Raw genomic sequence first — 15875 nt, forward strand, 5'->3', positions numbered from 1 at the left:
TCGGGTACATGAAGTCTAATATCCCAAGCTAAACATCCCTCAATCCCTTTACTTTCTGTGACATGAGTTCCAGTCTGCCACTCTCCTGGGCAGTGTCCTGGGGACATGCTCAGGTTGGAACAGAGTGGGGAACTCCTGGGCCAGGCCTCCCTCCCTCCACCACTCTGTAGCCATCAGAAGACTGTTCCGGTGCAACAGCAGCTGTGTCTCCATGCACACACACACACACACACACACACACACACACACACACACACAAAGACTGCTAGACCCTTGCTACAATGTTTAGTCACATGGAAAGCAACTCCTTAGCTACCCCTTATCTGCCCCCCACCAAAAAATTCGTCTGAAAAGTTTGTTTTGTTTCTGACAAAAATCCATGGTGAGGATATCAAAGTCCCTTGTGGCTGCCACTCGGCCAGTGTCACCCTTCCCTCCTTCCTTCCTCTCCACTTTGGTCCTTCCTGTGCTGAGATGGAGCCTTATCAGGGCCTCTACGCCATCTTCAGTTCTGTATACAGTTGTACTGTTCACCTCCCAAGGGTGCCCCTCACCCCTAGTAAGCACGGCCAAAGAAAGAGAGTTCACAAAGCATAGCACGGAACACTGACAGGCACTGAGTCAGGAAACATTTAGTTCCCACCTAACAAAATGAGATCCCAACCCACCCAGGCTGGAAACGGAGGGAGGCTCTCAGCCTGGTCAAAGGGGCTGAATCCCTGAGCCTCCAACACCTGCTCCTGGGCTCCTCCTTCCTCTTAGAGACCCCTGAGGGCACCTCAGGTCAGAAATCCAGCCACCTCTTTGAAGCAAATCCAATCCCAGCCCTTCAAGGCTGGCCATGGACAGAGTCTCCCCACAGGGGAGCAGCTGGAAGGAGCCAGGGCTGTAAGACCCAGCTGCATGAAAAAAATGGCTGCTTGCTTCTGTGTAGTGTCTTGAAGTTTACTGACCATTTTTACACTGATCATCTCATTTGGTTCTCGGCATAATCCAGTGATATGGATAGGACTGGAGTAATTTTAATTTTCCAGATGAGGAAGTTGAGGCCTGGAGAGGAGAAAACATGAATTCCACAAATTTGTATAACAAATCAGAGATAGAGTTTATTTTAGAACCAAAGTCTCTAATCTGTTTCTATCAGTATTGACACACTAACAGCCTTAAAATGCCCCCAACTTAAATACTTTATGCATTCAGCTAGAGCCCAGTGAAGGGCCCCAAAAGTTGAGACTCGAAGCAAGCAGCCCCGTCCTGCACTTCAGCCCTGAACTCACGATGGCACAGTGGCGTCCTCTGAGTACAGACATCCGTATGAGCCCAGAGGAGCACGTGGCCACACCCTGGGGCAATGCAGTTCCCGCCGATGCAGGAGGAACATTCCCACGGATGACCACAGTCTGCACCAGGCTGTTGCTCTGGGAGATGAGAGAATCAGCAAGCAAAGAGCTGCCGGCCCTGCCCAGTCTCTCAGGGGCAACAGCCTAGGCCCGAAGCTGGCAAGCGCCCACCGCTTGGGTGTGACTCAGCTGGGTGCCCAGTCCTGCAGCCCGTCCAGGTCTCAATTCCTGGTAACACCCTAGTGCTTCACCCTCTTGCATATGGAAGAAGAGTCATCAGTCTGGCTGCAGCCCAACCTCAGCAGCTGATTGGAACAGGAGCAGAAGTCTTCACTAGACTAACCCTTTTTCCACTAGCTTATTCAAACTTGAGCTTTAAAGCTATTATTTCAAAGGACTGGACATCAGCCTCATAAAATATGCCTCTTTTCTAAACAAGCACATTTTGTCATCCACAACAGGAACACATTACATTTAGCACCCTTCTAACTAACAACCTGCAAAGAAATTCCTGATGTCATTCAGTGTTTATCAGGGATTTCCTACATGCCGTCACACAAACATTTACCGACGGGCTCACCATGGGAAAGACACTGTGCAAAGTGGGATGTAAAGCTACTAGGGAGAGGATTTGGCTTGCTCAGTTCAAATCCCAGTTCTTGTATTTAATAGCGGTATGACCTTGGGCAAGTTACTCAACTTCTCTGTGCCTCAGTTGTCGTATATGCAAAATGGTGATACTAGGACCTAGCTCACAAAGTTACAAGAATTCAATAAGATGGTCACATCTAAAAGCGCTTTAAACAGTGCTCTAAATGCAGAAAGCCCTTGAAAAATGTTAGCTATTATTAAAGGTATATTTTTACTTATTCCTTTCTATATCCCAATGAAATGGGAACTGTTACTATCCCCACTTCACAGATGAGAAAATTGGTTCAAGGCATTCAACAAGTTTGTCAATGTCATAATGCTAGTAAGAGGCAAACTCAAGACCCTAAACAAGGTTTGTCTGAATTCCATGCTCTTATTCACTGTACTGAACAATGCTACAATCAACTTTTCCCCCAGAAAACGAAACACACACACACACACACACACACACACACATGCTTGCATGTGGGCACCACAAAAGCTCAAATATAAATTTGGAAGCTTCCTGGTCCCTGAAACCCCTCCACCCCACCCCTCGTAGAGCCTATGAGAGATAGGTCAAGAAAGTTTGCTTCAAGAATTTTCTTTCCCCACCCTCCCCCAAGTTTTTAATTATGAGTAATTTCAAGCATTAAACAGAGTCAAAAGAATAGAACAATGAACATCCATATAACTTCCACCTAGACTTAACAATTCTTCACACTTTTGTGATCATAGGCTTCTCTATTTATATTTCTGCTAAAACATTTGAAAATTGTAGACACCATAACATCAATCACAGCATCACCCTTCTCTGTGATTGTTTGTTAGAGTAAAACGAGTCTTGGTAATAGATTCTATCGAATTACTGTTAATATTCTTGGGTGTAATTTGCTTGTTATTATGACAAAGATCTTTATTCTTAGGGGCACATGATAATAAGGTTAAGGATCTCCAGGTAAGACCAGCCCTCATTATCCAGGTGGGCCCTAAATCCAATGCTAAATATCTGCTAAGAGACACACAAAGAGACATTCAAAGAGAAGGAAAACACCCTGTGAAGAAGGAGGCAGCTATTGAGGTGACGCAGTCATAAGCCAAGGGATGCCTGGGGCTGCCAGAAGCTGGAACCAACAGAAGGCTTCTCCTCCAGAGCCTTCAGAGGGAATGTGGCCCTGCCAACACCTTGAGTTCAGATTTCTGGTCTCCAGAACTGAAAGCAAATACATTTTTGTTGTTTTAAGTCACCAAGTTTATAGTAATTTGTGGCAGCAGCACAGTCCTAGAGAACTAATATCCCCTAGTCACGGGGTCCCTGATACACTGTTGGAGCAAAGCGTGTGTGCTGAATTGAAAAACTGAAACAGCTGAGAGTGGCTTTATGCCTTTTTCATATCCCACAGCCAGGGAAGCACCTCCAAAGGCCATTGGACTCTGGCTAACAAATATGACACCAGAATAGGTGTCAACGGAACAATTTGTTCCTTTTAATCAGGTGTTTTAACCCCACTCTGTATTCATTGTTCTGCCCTCCTTGATTTTACTGTAAGTGACGGAATTGACTTTTGATGTATTGCCAGCACACAATAAATTATGAGCCTCTTTCTTTAAGGTTGGAGAGGGGAGGAACTCTACTTCCCTGTTCAGTTATTTCAGGCAAGGGTGGGAGCAGGTTTTCTGTGCCAGCAGCATCCTGATTATGATTCAGGATGTGTGGCCGAAGGCAAACAGTTCCTCTTCAAATTCAATCAAATAGGAAGGAGCAGAGGCCCAAACAAGAAAAGCCTGGTTCTCTTTGTGTGCACAGCCAAGGGGTCCTGGGAAGCTCGTGAGGGATGACACCCTATCTCGGCAAGACTGAGCTTAGAGCGGTATTCAAGAAACTTCTGCACATATTCGAAATGGGCTTCCAATCCTGGCCTTACAGAACCACATTTTGGACAATACGAAATCCACTGCAGGGGAAGTTATTTGAAGGCTAAAGGGGCAGAGGTTAACTAGAATTAACATGTCTACTTTTTAGTCTCTTCTCCCTAAGAAGAAAAAATATTCTATATGCAACTTCTATGCTGTTGATTGTGTCTCCAAGGGGCCCAAGTGACTACTTCCACTTGTAGATACATGGTGCAACTCGAAACAGTGATTTTTCACTCAGTAAGCCATGACCCATTACTGGATTGAGAAATCAATTTAGCAAGAGGGCCAGCAATTTGGCTTAAATGAATGGAAGAGGACAGGAAATCTTTGAGTGCATCTTGCATAGTAAAAGGTAAATATTGTACCATGAAATTCTCCTTCAGTCTTATACAGATGCTCCTCAACTTACGATGGGTTCATCCAGACGTAACCTAAGGACCATACTGAATGCATATCACTTTCGCGCCATTTTAAAGTTGAAACATCACATATGGAACCACTGTGAGTTGGGGACTATCTATATGTGTTTGGGTCACTGGTTTGTAATAGAAAAGATACTCCTCACTGTGAGTCATGATCCAAAAAAGTAAGAAAGCCACTGACTTAAAGAATAGATTCCACCAAACCAGAAAGCACTCTGTCCCCTCAGCCAAGCCCACGTTCCTGAGAGCACTGTTTGCAGTTACAATAGGGCACTCAGTTAACAGGGACAATTCACCATGCACCTGAGAGGGGTTGGCATCTGAAACCAAGGCATGCCCATTCCCTGGCAATCCACTGGCATGTCTTTCTCCTGTTCAAGCCCCTCCATGCATGAGGCTCATCCTCTTGGTTCTTGAGATCCTATTTCTTTTTTATTTTTATTTTTGAGACGGAGTCTGGCTCTGTCGCCCAGGCTGGAGTGCAGTGGCGCGATCTTGGCTCATTGCAAGCCCCGCCTCCTGGCTTCACGCCATTCTCCTGCCTCCACGCCATTCTCCTGCCTCAGCCTCCAGAGTAGCTGGGACTACAGACGCCCAACACCACCCCCAGCTAATTTTTTTGCATTTTTTAGTAGAGACAGGGTTTCACCGTGTTAGCCAGGATAGGATGTTCTCGATCTCCTGACCTCGTGATCCACCCGCCTCAGCCTCCCAAAGTGCTGGGATTACACGCGTGAGCCACCACGCCCAGCCTTGAGATCCTATTTCTATACTATAGTAGAGCCTCTCGCAGTTCACTTCCATCTTGCCGGGACCCACTCTTCGCCCTCTGTAGCCCTAGAAACTCCACAGCCTTTTGCAATGACTCTGAAACTGACCCACCACAGGGGGAGTTCCTAAAGTCTTTGAGGAAGTCATTAACCATCTTCTTTGTATTTTTTTACTCCAATGTGTCCAATTTCTCCTTTGCCATTTTTCCAGGAAGATGGTTGCCCCGTCCTCCATTAAGACTTCTCTTTCATGCAGCAATTTGCGGACTCTCCGAGCCTTATGGTCTAATACTGCGGCAAATGTTCCACAGTGGTGTCCTGTTCCCTGCAGGGCCTGCCTCATGGATCCACTATGGACTTTCCAATCACACACAGTTAAAGACTGTAACTAGAGGCCGGGGGCAGTGGCTCACACCTGTAATCCCTGCACTTTGGAAGGCCAAGGCAGGCAGATCACCTGAGATCAGGAGTCTGAGACCAGCCTAGCCAACATAGTGAAACCCTGTCTCTACTAAAAATACAAAAATTAGCCGGGCGTGGTGGTGGTGCCCATAATCCCAGCTACTCAGGAGGCTGAGGCAGGGAGAATAGCTTGAACCCAGGAGGTGGAGGTTGCAGTGAGCAGAGATCGCGCTTTGCACTCTAGTTTGAGCGACAGAGTGCAAATAAATAAATAAATAAATAATAAATAAAAATGAAAGACTGTAACTAGAGCTTTCTGATCTCACATAATTAGGGGCTACAGCTAGGTTAGTGGAATGGTATAGACTGGAGCATGCATTTTGGCATCAGCAAAACTGGATCTAAGTTTTGATGCTGTTGCTTTGCTGGCTATTGACCCTGAGCAAATTGCTTAACTCTTCTAAGCTTCCTCTGTAAAATCAAGATAATACCCATCTGAAGGGAGCTGTTGGAGTCTACTTTTTAAAAAGATAGGTTGAAGTTTCTGTGATGAATTCTTCTTGGACATCTTATGAATGGGCTTCCAAACAAGGCTTTACTCTTTCAGTGTTTTTAGAAATCTGTATTACCCGGGAAAAACATACAAAACAGAGACAAAACAGAGAAAACATACAAAACACAATATATTTTCAGAAATGCATTTCTGAAAAAAATATATGGTCTAAAGAGTCAAGTCGTTCCTGCCACTTTAGAATTACAGAAAGTAAAAAAAGGGAGGGAGGGAGGGAGGGAGGGAGGAAGGAAGGAAGGAAGGAAGGAAGGAAGGAAGGAAGGAAGGAAGGAAGGGGGGAAGGAAGGAAGGAAGGAGGGAAGGAAGGAAATTCTACATTTGGGCTGACCTCCCATGACTGTGCCACAGAGGTTTTCTCACTCTTGCATTAACATCAGACCATGTGCATCTTCCTGCCAGCAGCATCGTCTGGTTTGGCAGGCCTGCAAATCTGTTTCAGCACAAAGGATCCGCTTAATGGAAAGCAAGCGTGCTGCAGGAAAAAAAGAAAAAAAAAAAAAAAACGGCACTCACATTTCCTTGTGCACTCTTTATCAAAGGAACAAATGGCACAATAACCCAACATAACCAAGGCTGTAGTTGAAGAAACTGCCTTTTACATCTGGGACTAATCTTTCTTCTAAGGTGGCCATGGATGGTGTGGCATCAAAAGGCATGCAGGTGACTTAGAATGGTTTTTAAAACCTTTAGCAGTGCCTCTGTAGCACACAATAGAAAAAATACCAACACTTCCATTTTTAAATGGTTAAAAACGTAAACAGATAATTCAGAGAAAAAGGAATAAAAAGTTGCCAGTAAATATATTAAAATGTTTCAGTTCACTAATGATCAAAGACATCTGTAAAAGTAAAACCAGAGCTCCATACACTCTAGTTGAATTTGTAAATATTGAAAAATACAATTAATGTTAGTGTAGGTATGACAAATCCGGCATTCTCTGCTGACAAGACTAGAAAGGATAAACCTTTCTGACAGCAATTTGGCAATAATTTTAGACATTTTATACCCTTTGGATAGTAATTTAAATTCTTTGAATACATCAAAGAAAAATAATCAGATACATAAGCATGGTGACATGTAGACATAACTATAAAAAATCCTCATTACAGTAATGTTTATAATAGTGAAAAAATTGACCACAACCTAAATGTCTAATAAGGAAATTGGCAAATAAAGGATGGTTCATCAATATGATAGAATATTATATAGACATTTAAATTAAGTTTTCAAAATTTGTAACGGTATGGGAAAATGGGGTATAAAACTTTGCAAGCAGACTATTCCAAATTAGGTAAATAAAGGCATAGATAAAAGAAGGTTAAAATGAAATATACTAAAAAATCAGCAGATGTCATCTCTGGAGGGTGAAATTATAGGTAAATTTGTACTTGTCTGTATTTCCAAACTTTTGAAATTGGGCATATATAACTTTTATCATTATGTGCTCTACTCACTACCATGTTATCCCAGCATTCTAGCAGGTGGTAGGGTGACTTACGGCTGGACACTTAGCAGTCTACTCTGCATGCTGGACAATGTGAAGAATGTGTGTACCGTGTACCATAAGCAATCCCAGGCCTCAAGGGGTGTAACACATACAGAGATAAACGATGCTAATACTCATCTTAAGGGAGTTGTCGGAGTCTATTGTGGAGGCTGCTGGCGGGGCCGACCTGACCTACCGTACTTCCCCGTTCAGCTGCTGAATGTTGGCTGCTGGCAGCTCACAGCTGAGTCCCTCTCCAGGTAATATATAACTCCAAGGCTATATATAATTATGATCTGCACAGAGCCTTGAACATAGTAGGTACACAATAAACTAATTTCAGTAACAGATGAACAAAATAAGCAGTAAATGCTACTACAATATGACGGACAAGAATCCTATGTCCTGGAGGAGAGAAAAGAACACAGTTCAGGAAAGGGTCCATAGAGTGGCTGGTACTTTCATTGGAGCTTAAAGGAGAGGCTAACTGTGTGCATGTGTGGAGGAGAGGGGAGGAGAGGATCTATGGTAGACATAGGTATTTCTCATGGGCAGACCAGAGATACTTACTGTGACTTCATTGGCATGGTAGTGTCTATGTGCTCATTTCAAGCCATGTTAGAGCCTCCCTAAATGTTTATCTTTTTGCTGCAGCAGCAAGAAACAAATGGAGGCACAGGACTGTTGGGCCACACAGCAAGTAGCATTTGCTGTTCAAGGCAAGAAAAATGGCCTCTGCATGTACATCCCTTGGTCATGATTTCATCTGAGTGCTGACTGTGGTGGATTCTGAGGAGCCAGTCTTACTGAATCCCCCTCATGGATACCACACTTTACATGTAGCCAGCACTTCCAGATACAGCCTCTTGCTTAATCTCCTACCATCCCATGTAGTCTTCTCAGTTTACAGTAAAGAAAATGGAGGCTGACTGGAGTGAAAGGGATGTTTAAACTCACAACTGTCTAGTGATAAAAACCAAAGCTTCAGTTTAGTCTAGTGCTTTTCCCCTAATGCAAGATTAAGCTGTGATACCATCCTGGAAAACTACTCTTCTCAAAAAATGTTGCCTATCTCCTCCTTTTTACATTAAAATAAACAAGTGAACTCGTCCAATCCTGTGCACATCTCTCTTGTTTTGAGGTCACTGTGTACTTCAGCATTTTGGGGTGTCAGATAATAACACAAGTAAAATATAAAAACGTGGTAGTTAAGGATTTTCAAAAGGAGTGATCAGAATTCACTCCATACATATATTAATGGTCCTTAGTCAATTCCCCTTTACTTCCACCAAATTTCCATAGAAATCTGTGAGACAGAAAAGATTAAGAGTTATTGACAGAGAACTGCAACATAACCTGAGTGGGTTTGTCTGGACACCAAAGTCTACTCTGAGCTTCTGGATCTCTAGGGGAAAATCAACAAGTATTTATTGAAAGCTACAAAAAAAAAATATGAAACTCAGTGATTAGTGGAGGTTTTCATGTAATCTGCAAGGATTTTTATAAGCAAACCTTGTAGATAATGATGAAGCAAGAACTTTCTATTAGAAAACAACTCTCTCATTGCCAAAATATAAATATACACACACACAGACACATATATATCCTAAGACAACTGGAAGCCAAAATGGAATTGGCCTCTTATATAGTCAACCCTGTGCAACAACAAGGCAAGAAGTGGTCAGAAGACAGGGCATATTCTAGTAAGTGGGCTTAATATTTTTAGAGAATTTTACAAAAATTCATAAGGTTGTATTCATTTATTTTCTGTTGCTATCATTGAATACCTGAGACTGGGTCGCTTATAAATAAAAGAAATTTATTTCTTACAATTCTGGAGGCTGGGAAGTCCAAAAGCATGGTGCTGGCCTCTGGTAGGGCCTTCGTGCTATGTAGAAGGCATCACATGGAGAGTGGCAAAGACTATCTGTGTCAGCTCAGGCCTCTCTTCTTCTTCTTATAAAGCCACCAGCCACATCATGGGGGCCCCACTCTGACAACTTTATCTAACCCTAACAACCTCCCAAAGGCCCTATTTCTTTTCTTTTTTTCTTTTTTTTTTTTTTTTTTTTTTGAGATGGAGTCTGGCTCTGTCGCCCAGACTGGAGTGCAGTGGTGCAATCTCGGCTCACTGCAAGCTCCACCTCCCGGGTTCACACCCTTCTCCTGCCTCAGCCTCCCGAGTAGCTGGGACTACAGGCATCTGCTACCACGCCTGGCTAATTTTTTGTATTTTTAGCAGAGACAGGGTTTCACCATGTTAGCCAGGTTGGTCTCGATCTCCCAACCTCGTGATCCACCTGCCTTGGCCTCCCAAAGTGCTGGAATTGAGGCGTGAGCCACCAAGCCCGGCCCAAAGGCCCTACTTCTAGTCAACATAAGAATTTGGGGATTATGTTTCCAACACATGAAATTTAGGGAGCACATTCAAACCATAGCACTGGCTAAGAAATCTAAAATACTCATTTAAAGATGGAAAAGCTGAAGCTAGGAGAAGAGACTTGACCCAAATATATTTGGGTAACTAGCTTTAGTATCTATACCAACATCCTGGAGGAACTCATCAAGTATTGACAAAAAAGGTTCTACATGATCCATTGTTTTAAAAAAGAGACAGAGTCTCACGGTGTTGCCCAGGGTGAAGTGCAGTGGCTATCCACAGGCATGATCCTAGCACACTGCAGCCTCCAACTCCTAGGCTCAAGTGATCCTCTGGCCTCAGGCTCCCAAATAGCTGGGACTACAGGCACACACCATGTACCCAACCATGATCTATTTTTATGAATAAAAATCTTGTGGATTTCACATTAACATTCAAATATTTCACTTGCTAGAAAGATGACGAAGAGTTTAGTTTCTTAGCTGTATGAAGGCTTCTGCCCGCCTGACCTGATTTACTGTGTTAATCAACCCACTATGTCTTTCTTTACAGATAATATAATGGTGAGTGCCTGCCTCCTTCCCAGGTATTAATATATTTTTCTAAATTCTGAATTAACGAGATCCTAATACATAAAGGGATTTATCAGAGAATTCGGTTTTTGGTTTTTTAAGGTTTGGAGGGGTTTTGTTGTTGTTGTTGTTGTTTAATCCAGGGGTTCTCTTTCTCTCATCTTATTTAATCCTGGATAAAAAGAAGTTTAAAAAATCCTGCATACAGCTACTGTCACAAAGCCAACTGAATCAAAAAACCTTCCCCACAGCCTATATCCCTCCTCTGAGTGGTTGGTCTGAATTTCTAGAGTTAAAAGATTTCTTTCTCTGGGTCCTTTGAAATAACCATAATTAACACTTACGTAGAGGCTTATGATACAATGGTATCGTCTAAAACAGGAGTCAGCAAACTATGTCCTGCAAAAGATTAGCAGTTGCAACAGAGACCATATGTCCCACAAAGCCAAAAATATTTACTGGTTGGACCCTTACATAAAGTTTGCCATGCCCTGACATTCACTATCACATGGATCCTCGTAAGCACCTACCAAGAAGCTTCTTCCTGTTTTCATAGCCACAAGGACTTCAATATGAACAAGTATTCGAATTGACTTCTGAAACACTGCCCGCGAAGAATACCAACTTAGGGGTGGAGGGGGGAAAGGGGCAGGGGACGGTAGAGACGAGGATTAGAAATTTGACCCCAGTAAAGAAAATTAGCCATATGGAGAGAAAACAGAGAAAAAACTCCATGCTCTCCTACTGAACAGGATGCCCAAATGCCAGGACTGTTGTTCCACAAGCCTCTCCCCTTCCCCACGTTCCCCCTAAATATCCTCACGCTTATACAGTGGTGTGTTGAAGCCAGCTTGTGTGCTCATGAGAGGCCACTGTGTGCATCGTGTTCGGGCTCCACGTTCAGTGACATCACATTGGTAGTTTGACATCAGCCATGATAAAAGTATTTACACCACAAAAATCAGCAAAAGCTACAAATCAGGGCTTTCCCCCACCACCCGCCCCCTCCCTCCAGGGCTGACTGTTAAACATTTCCTACCACACCACAGCAGATATGTACATATATACATACGTACATACATACATACATAATTTCACATAAAAGGCACCATGTCATACATGGCATTTTCCCCTTCAGCTGCCAAATGTTAGCTGCAGACAGCTCACAGCTGAGTCTCTCTCCAGGAATTGCCCTAAGCTGAAGGGAACTGCCGCACCCCAGGTCTGCTTCCCTCCCTAGGGCAACCTCCTTGCAACTACTCCTCAAGGCCAAGATAAAAAGTGAAAAGGCCAGACTCATCTTAATGCAGAACAACTTCAGCTCCAAAGCTCCTCCCGGGTTCAGCTGGGACTTCTGTTGCAATTGCATTAGAGAGAGAGGGAGTGAGAGAGGGAGAGAGAGGGAGAGAGACAGAGAGAGAGAGAGAGAAAAGAGAGGAGAGAGGAGAGAGGAGAAAGGGGAGAGGAGAGAGGAGAGAGAGAGAGAGACAGAGAGAGAGACAGACAGAGAGAAAAGAGAAGAGAGAGGAGAGAGGAGAAAGGGGAGAGGAGAGAGACAGAGAGAGAGAGAGAAAAAAGAGAGGAGAGAGGAGAGAGGAGAAAGGGGAGAGGAGAGAGGAGAGAGACAGAGAGAGACAGAGACAGAGAGGAGAGACCCATTTGTCCACAACCAACTTCTCTCTTCATCTCCTATCTTGAGTTACCTATTTCAGTTCATTTTTGATTTGCTTAAGGTTCTTTCTGGAGTATTTTTCTCAGATGGGATACCTGGATAATATACTTTTCTCTTTTCAGTGACTTTATTTTAATGAGTTTTCAGACTTACAGAAAGGTGCTCTTCAGATGGGGCTGTGTCACTGGTCAACCATCTTCACTGTGGAGTCCTAGTCACTACGATTTTGTGTTGCATATCATGAAGATTCATTCAAATTGTCTCCTCTTCCTTTCCTTCATAATAGGTTACATGGTCTGAAAGTACATCCCTCCTTCTCTAGTACATTGTATTCAAAGAGGTTGCTGCTGCTTCTCCATTGTCATTAATCTTTTCATCATCTTCTTATTCCTCTTAGCACAGTTGGGGCATAATATATTATCTTCTATGCCTGGGGATGGGAAAATGCAGGCAGGTAACAAGAAGAGAGAAATCATCCTCCTGTGAGTGGTAGGCACCCAGGCCTGATCTGCATGAAACTGCAGGTGTACCCAGCTCTTTGTGTCTGCTGAGAGACGTCTGCCGTGGACCACACACCACCTGACATCAGAGGTTTGCATATCCAAAAGGCCTCAACAGAAACAGGATTGGAACATGAATTTACAGCCTTTGGCTGAACAGCTCTTGCACCAATTCTTGCCCATGATGCCAACATGGATGCCTGCACTGAAGTTATCACTTCAACTATATTCGTCTCTTCTGTTCTTTCATTCATCTCATAACTTTTCTGAAGCCTCTTGCTCTCTCGGTCACTGCCTTGTGTTTTCTCGAGCATCGCTGTAATCTGGTCTTATGTGATGTTTCAGGCGTATCTTGCTGTTGTTCAGGGAAAGCACGCCTACGGAGCCTCAGATAAACTTCTATTTTCTTGCCATTAGCACTCAAACCAAGTTGTTGACACCAGTCCCGCTAAGTGTCCCGACACACCTTATTAATGGGAGGCAAAGTGGTCGGCAAGGGAAGGGCTGGTATTTTGCACCAGCTTTTTGTGGAGCTGTAAATTGTTCATGTGTTTGAAGTGATGACCTTGATTATATTTCTTAGGCTTCTCCAGTTTGACATCAGAAGTTGAAGAAATACTTGGTTCCATTTGTTCCATATTTGGGTCATCTTTAACTGGCACCAGTGTCAAAATCACGCTTCCCTCATCAACTACTTCCCCCCTCAAAGAAATTCTTCTTGCTGCTATCCAAATTTGAGTCTGACATTTTCAGCAACACCCCTGTCTTGTCCACTCAGTGATATGATTTTTAAAAATTAGGCTGGGCGCGATGGCTCATGCCTGTAATCCCAGCACTTTGGGAGGCCTAGGCAGGTGGATTGCTTGAGTCCAGGAGTTCAAGATCAGCCTGGGAAACATGGCAAGACCCCTGTCTCTACCAAAAAAAAATATAAAAATTAGACAGGCACTGTGGCGCGTGCCTGTAATCCCACCTACTCGGGAGGGTGTAACTTTTCTTTTTCCCCTGGCCAGCAAAAGGTATTTTAGCTGGCTCAAGTATTTTATAGACCTCATTCCCCTATTTCCAGCTTCCCATTATTATAGGTGAGAAGTGTGACACTGTCTTTTCCGTTTCTTGGTAATTAATGTTTTTCTCTTTGTATTAAAGGGTGCAAAAGGTTCTCTTTTTACCTGCTATTCAAGAATTTAATTTGGATGGGTTTAGGTATGTGACTTTCAGGAACCCCATGAGTTCTTTTTAAACCTCAGACCCAAGTCTTTTTCACTCAAAGAAATTACCTTCTATCATTTATTTAATGATTCTCTCTTTCGTGTGTTCATTTTTCTCTTTCTCTTGCAACTCCTATTAGGTCTCCTGGATCTAGCCTCCTAGTCTCCTCTTTTGCCCTTATGATTTCCACCTCTGTGTTTTTGTTCTATATTTGGGATATTCTTGCACTTGGCCTTCTCAGCCTGCTTTAATGTATCCAATGAGTATTTTAGTCAAAGCTCCAGGAAGTCTGTGTTTCTTTGTTTTTGTTTGTTTGTTTGGGATACTGTGGTTGAATGTCCTTCTTGCACTTCTGCCCTGGCTGTCTATTCCAGCAGTGTGATTTCCATGAAGGGCTGTTCGGCGGATGCTTCCTCTCCCTCTCACTGCCCACTGAGGCCCTGTAGATGCAGAGTTGTTTTTTTGTATCTGTTCTTTGAAGTTCAAGGCCAGCTTCTGGGGGTTCTTTCAGTGATCACAGTCCTGTGAGTGGTGGGAGGGATGGCCCCTGTGGGCCATTAGTGTAGCTGGATATAAGGGGTCAGTCCCAATTAAGGCACGGAAAGGAAGGAGGCCTCTCAGTCCCACCACGTCCCCACGTTCAGCTTCTCTTCAGCAATCTGAGACCAGGAAAGCCCATTCATGAATGCCAAGGTAGCCCTTTCCATGGGTCCACGAGTCTAAAGGAACCAAGCGCAGGGCCTGCCACAATTACAGCCTCATCCCCAAGCTTTCCACCCACTGATTTACAGAGGAGAAATCCCCTCCCCAGCTCTCTTCACCGGGCCAAAATTTGAGTAGAGGGCCGACAGGGCACCATGTAATGAAAATCTCTATCTCGCCCCCAGCCCTTTCATAGACATCCAGGACACCCTGGATCTACTGTCCCTGGCAAATGCCTCCTTAACTTCTGAGATGGTTTAACTCTTTGTTCTCCATATCTCAAATCCAAGACACCCTGGATCTACTGTCCCTGGCGAATGCCTCCTTAACTTCTGAGATGGTTTAACTCTTTGTTCTCCACATCTGATTTCTTTGGATGAGTCATTCAAAGTTATGTGCATTAATGACAGATCCTTGAACAATTAGATTCACTTTAAAATTGTGTTCATTGGGAAAACAACTGGGTGAAAAGGGCAGATTACAAAGCACGTGTGTGTGTGTTTGTGTGTGTGTGTGTGTGTATCTCCCACATACACGGATATATCACATATACTCAGAAAAATGTTGGCATGGACGAACACCAAATTGTTACCTGTAGATGATGAAGTTATAAATACTTTTATTGTCCACCTTTTTCTTATCTAAATTGTGTAATATTTCTTGTTTATGAAAGATAAAAGAGCCTGTTCAATTGTTAATTCAGCAAAATGCATTACAAAATGTCATTTGACTCTTACAGGTATTTTCAGAGGGTGTGAGGAGGGAGATGGCAACTCCACCTCTTCGTCTCAGTGTCTGTCAATGAGAGCCCACCTTGAGAGCCCCACGCTCTCAGCAGGCTCACCAGGCTGTTAGTAACCAGTAGAGAAAAGGAGGAGCACAGACAGAAGCTTCCTGCCCAGAGTCACCCAGGACGGCCCCCGCCCAAGGATGGACCCCAGCCTGGAACTGGCTCCAGAAGCAAAGGTTAGACACCTCTGATTTCCCAGGTGTCCCCAGTTGTCTAGTGCTGGCTCAAAGAGGCTGGACAGTCTCTCAGAGAAGAACCATTTCCAGGTGCCTGCCGAGTCTCCAGCACCAGGCACCAGCACTTAGCAGCCACTCGGGAAACTGGCTGAATGAATGATCTCACAGCCTCTCGGTTCACTTGATAAAATCAGACATATTAGTAGCTGTCATTGCTTACTCTTGGGCCATCTTTGGATTTGCAATTCCATCTAGATGAGGCATCAAAATTTGAGTTGTATGGGAAGATTTCAGCTCAACAAAAGGATTCACAAAAGGATTTGTTTAGGAAGA

General features: G+C 43.8%; 1 pseudogene; it reads right to left on the reverse strand.

Moving 5' to 3' along the window:
• Nucleotides 1–12494: 12494 nt before the first annotated feature.
• Nucleotides 12495–13409, reverse strand: LOC100976287 (developmental pluripotency-associated protein 2-like; annotated as a pseudogene).
• Between the last annotated feature and the right edge of the window lie 2466 nt (nucleotides 13410–15875).

This window comes from Pan paniscus, chromosome 2, assembly GCF_029289425.2.
Source record: "Pan paniscus chromosome 2, NHGRI_mPanPan1-v2.0_pri, whole genome shotgun sequence".
In the NCBI taxonomy this organism is placed as follows: Eukaryota; Metazoa; Chordata; class Mammalia; order Primates; family Hominidae; genus Pan; species Pan paniscus.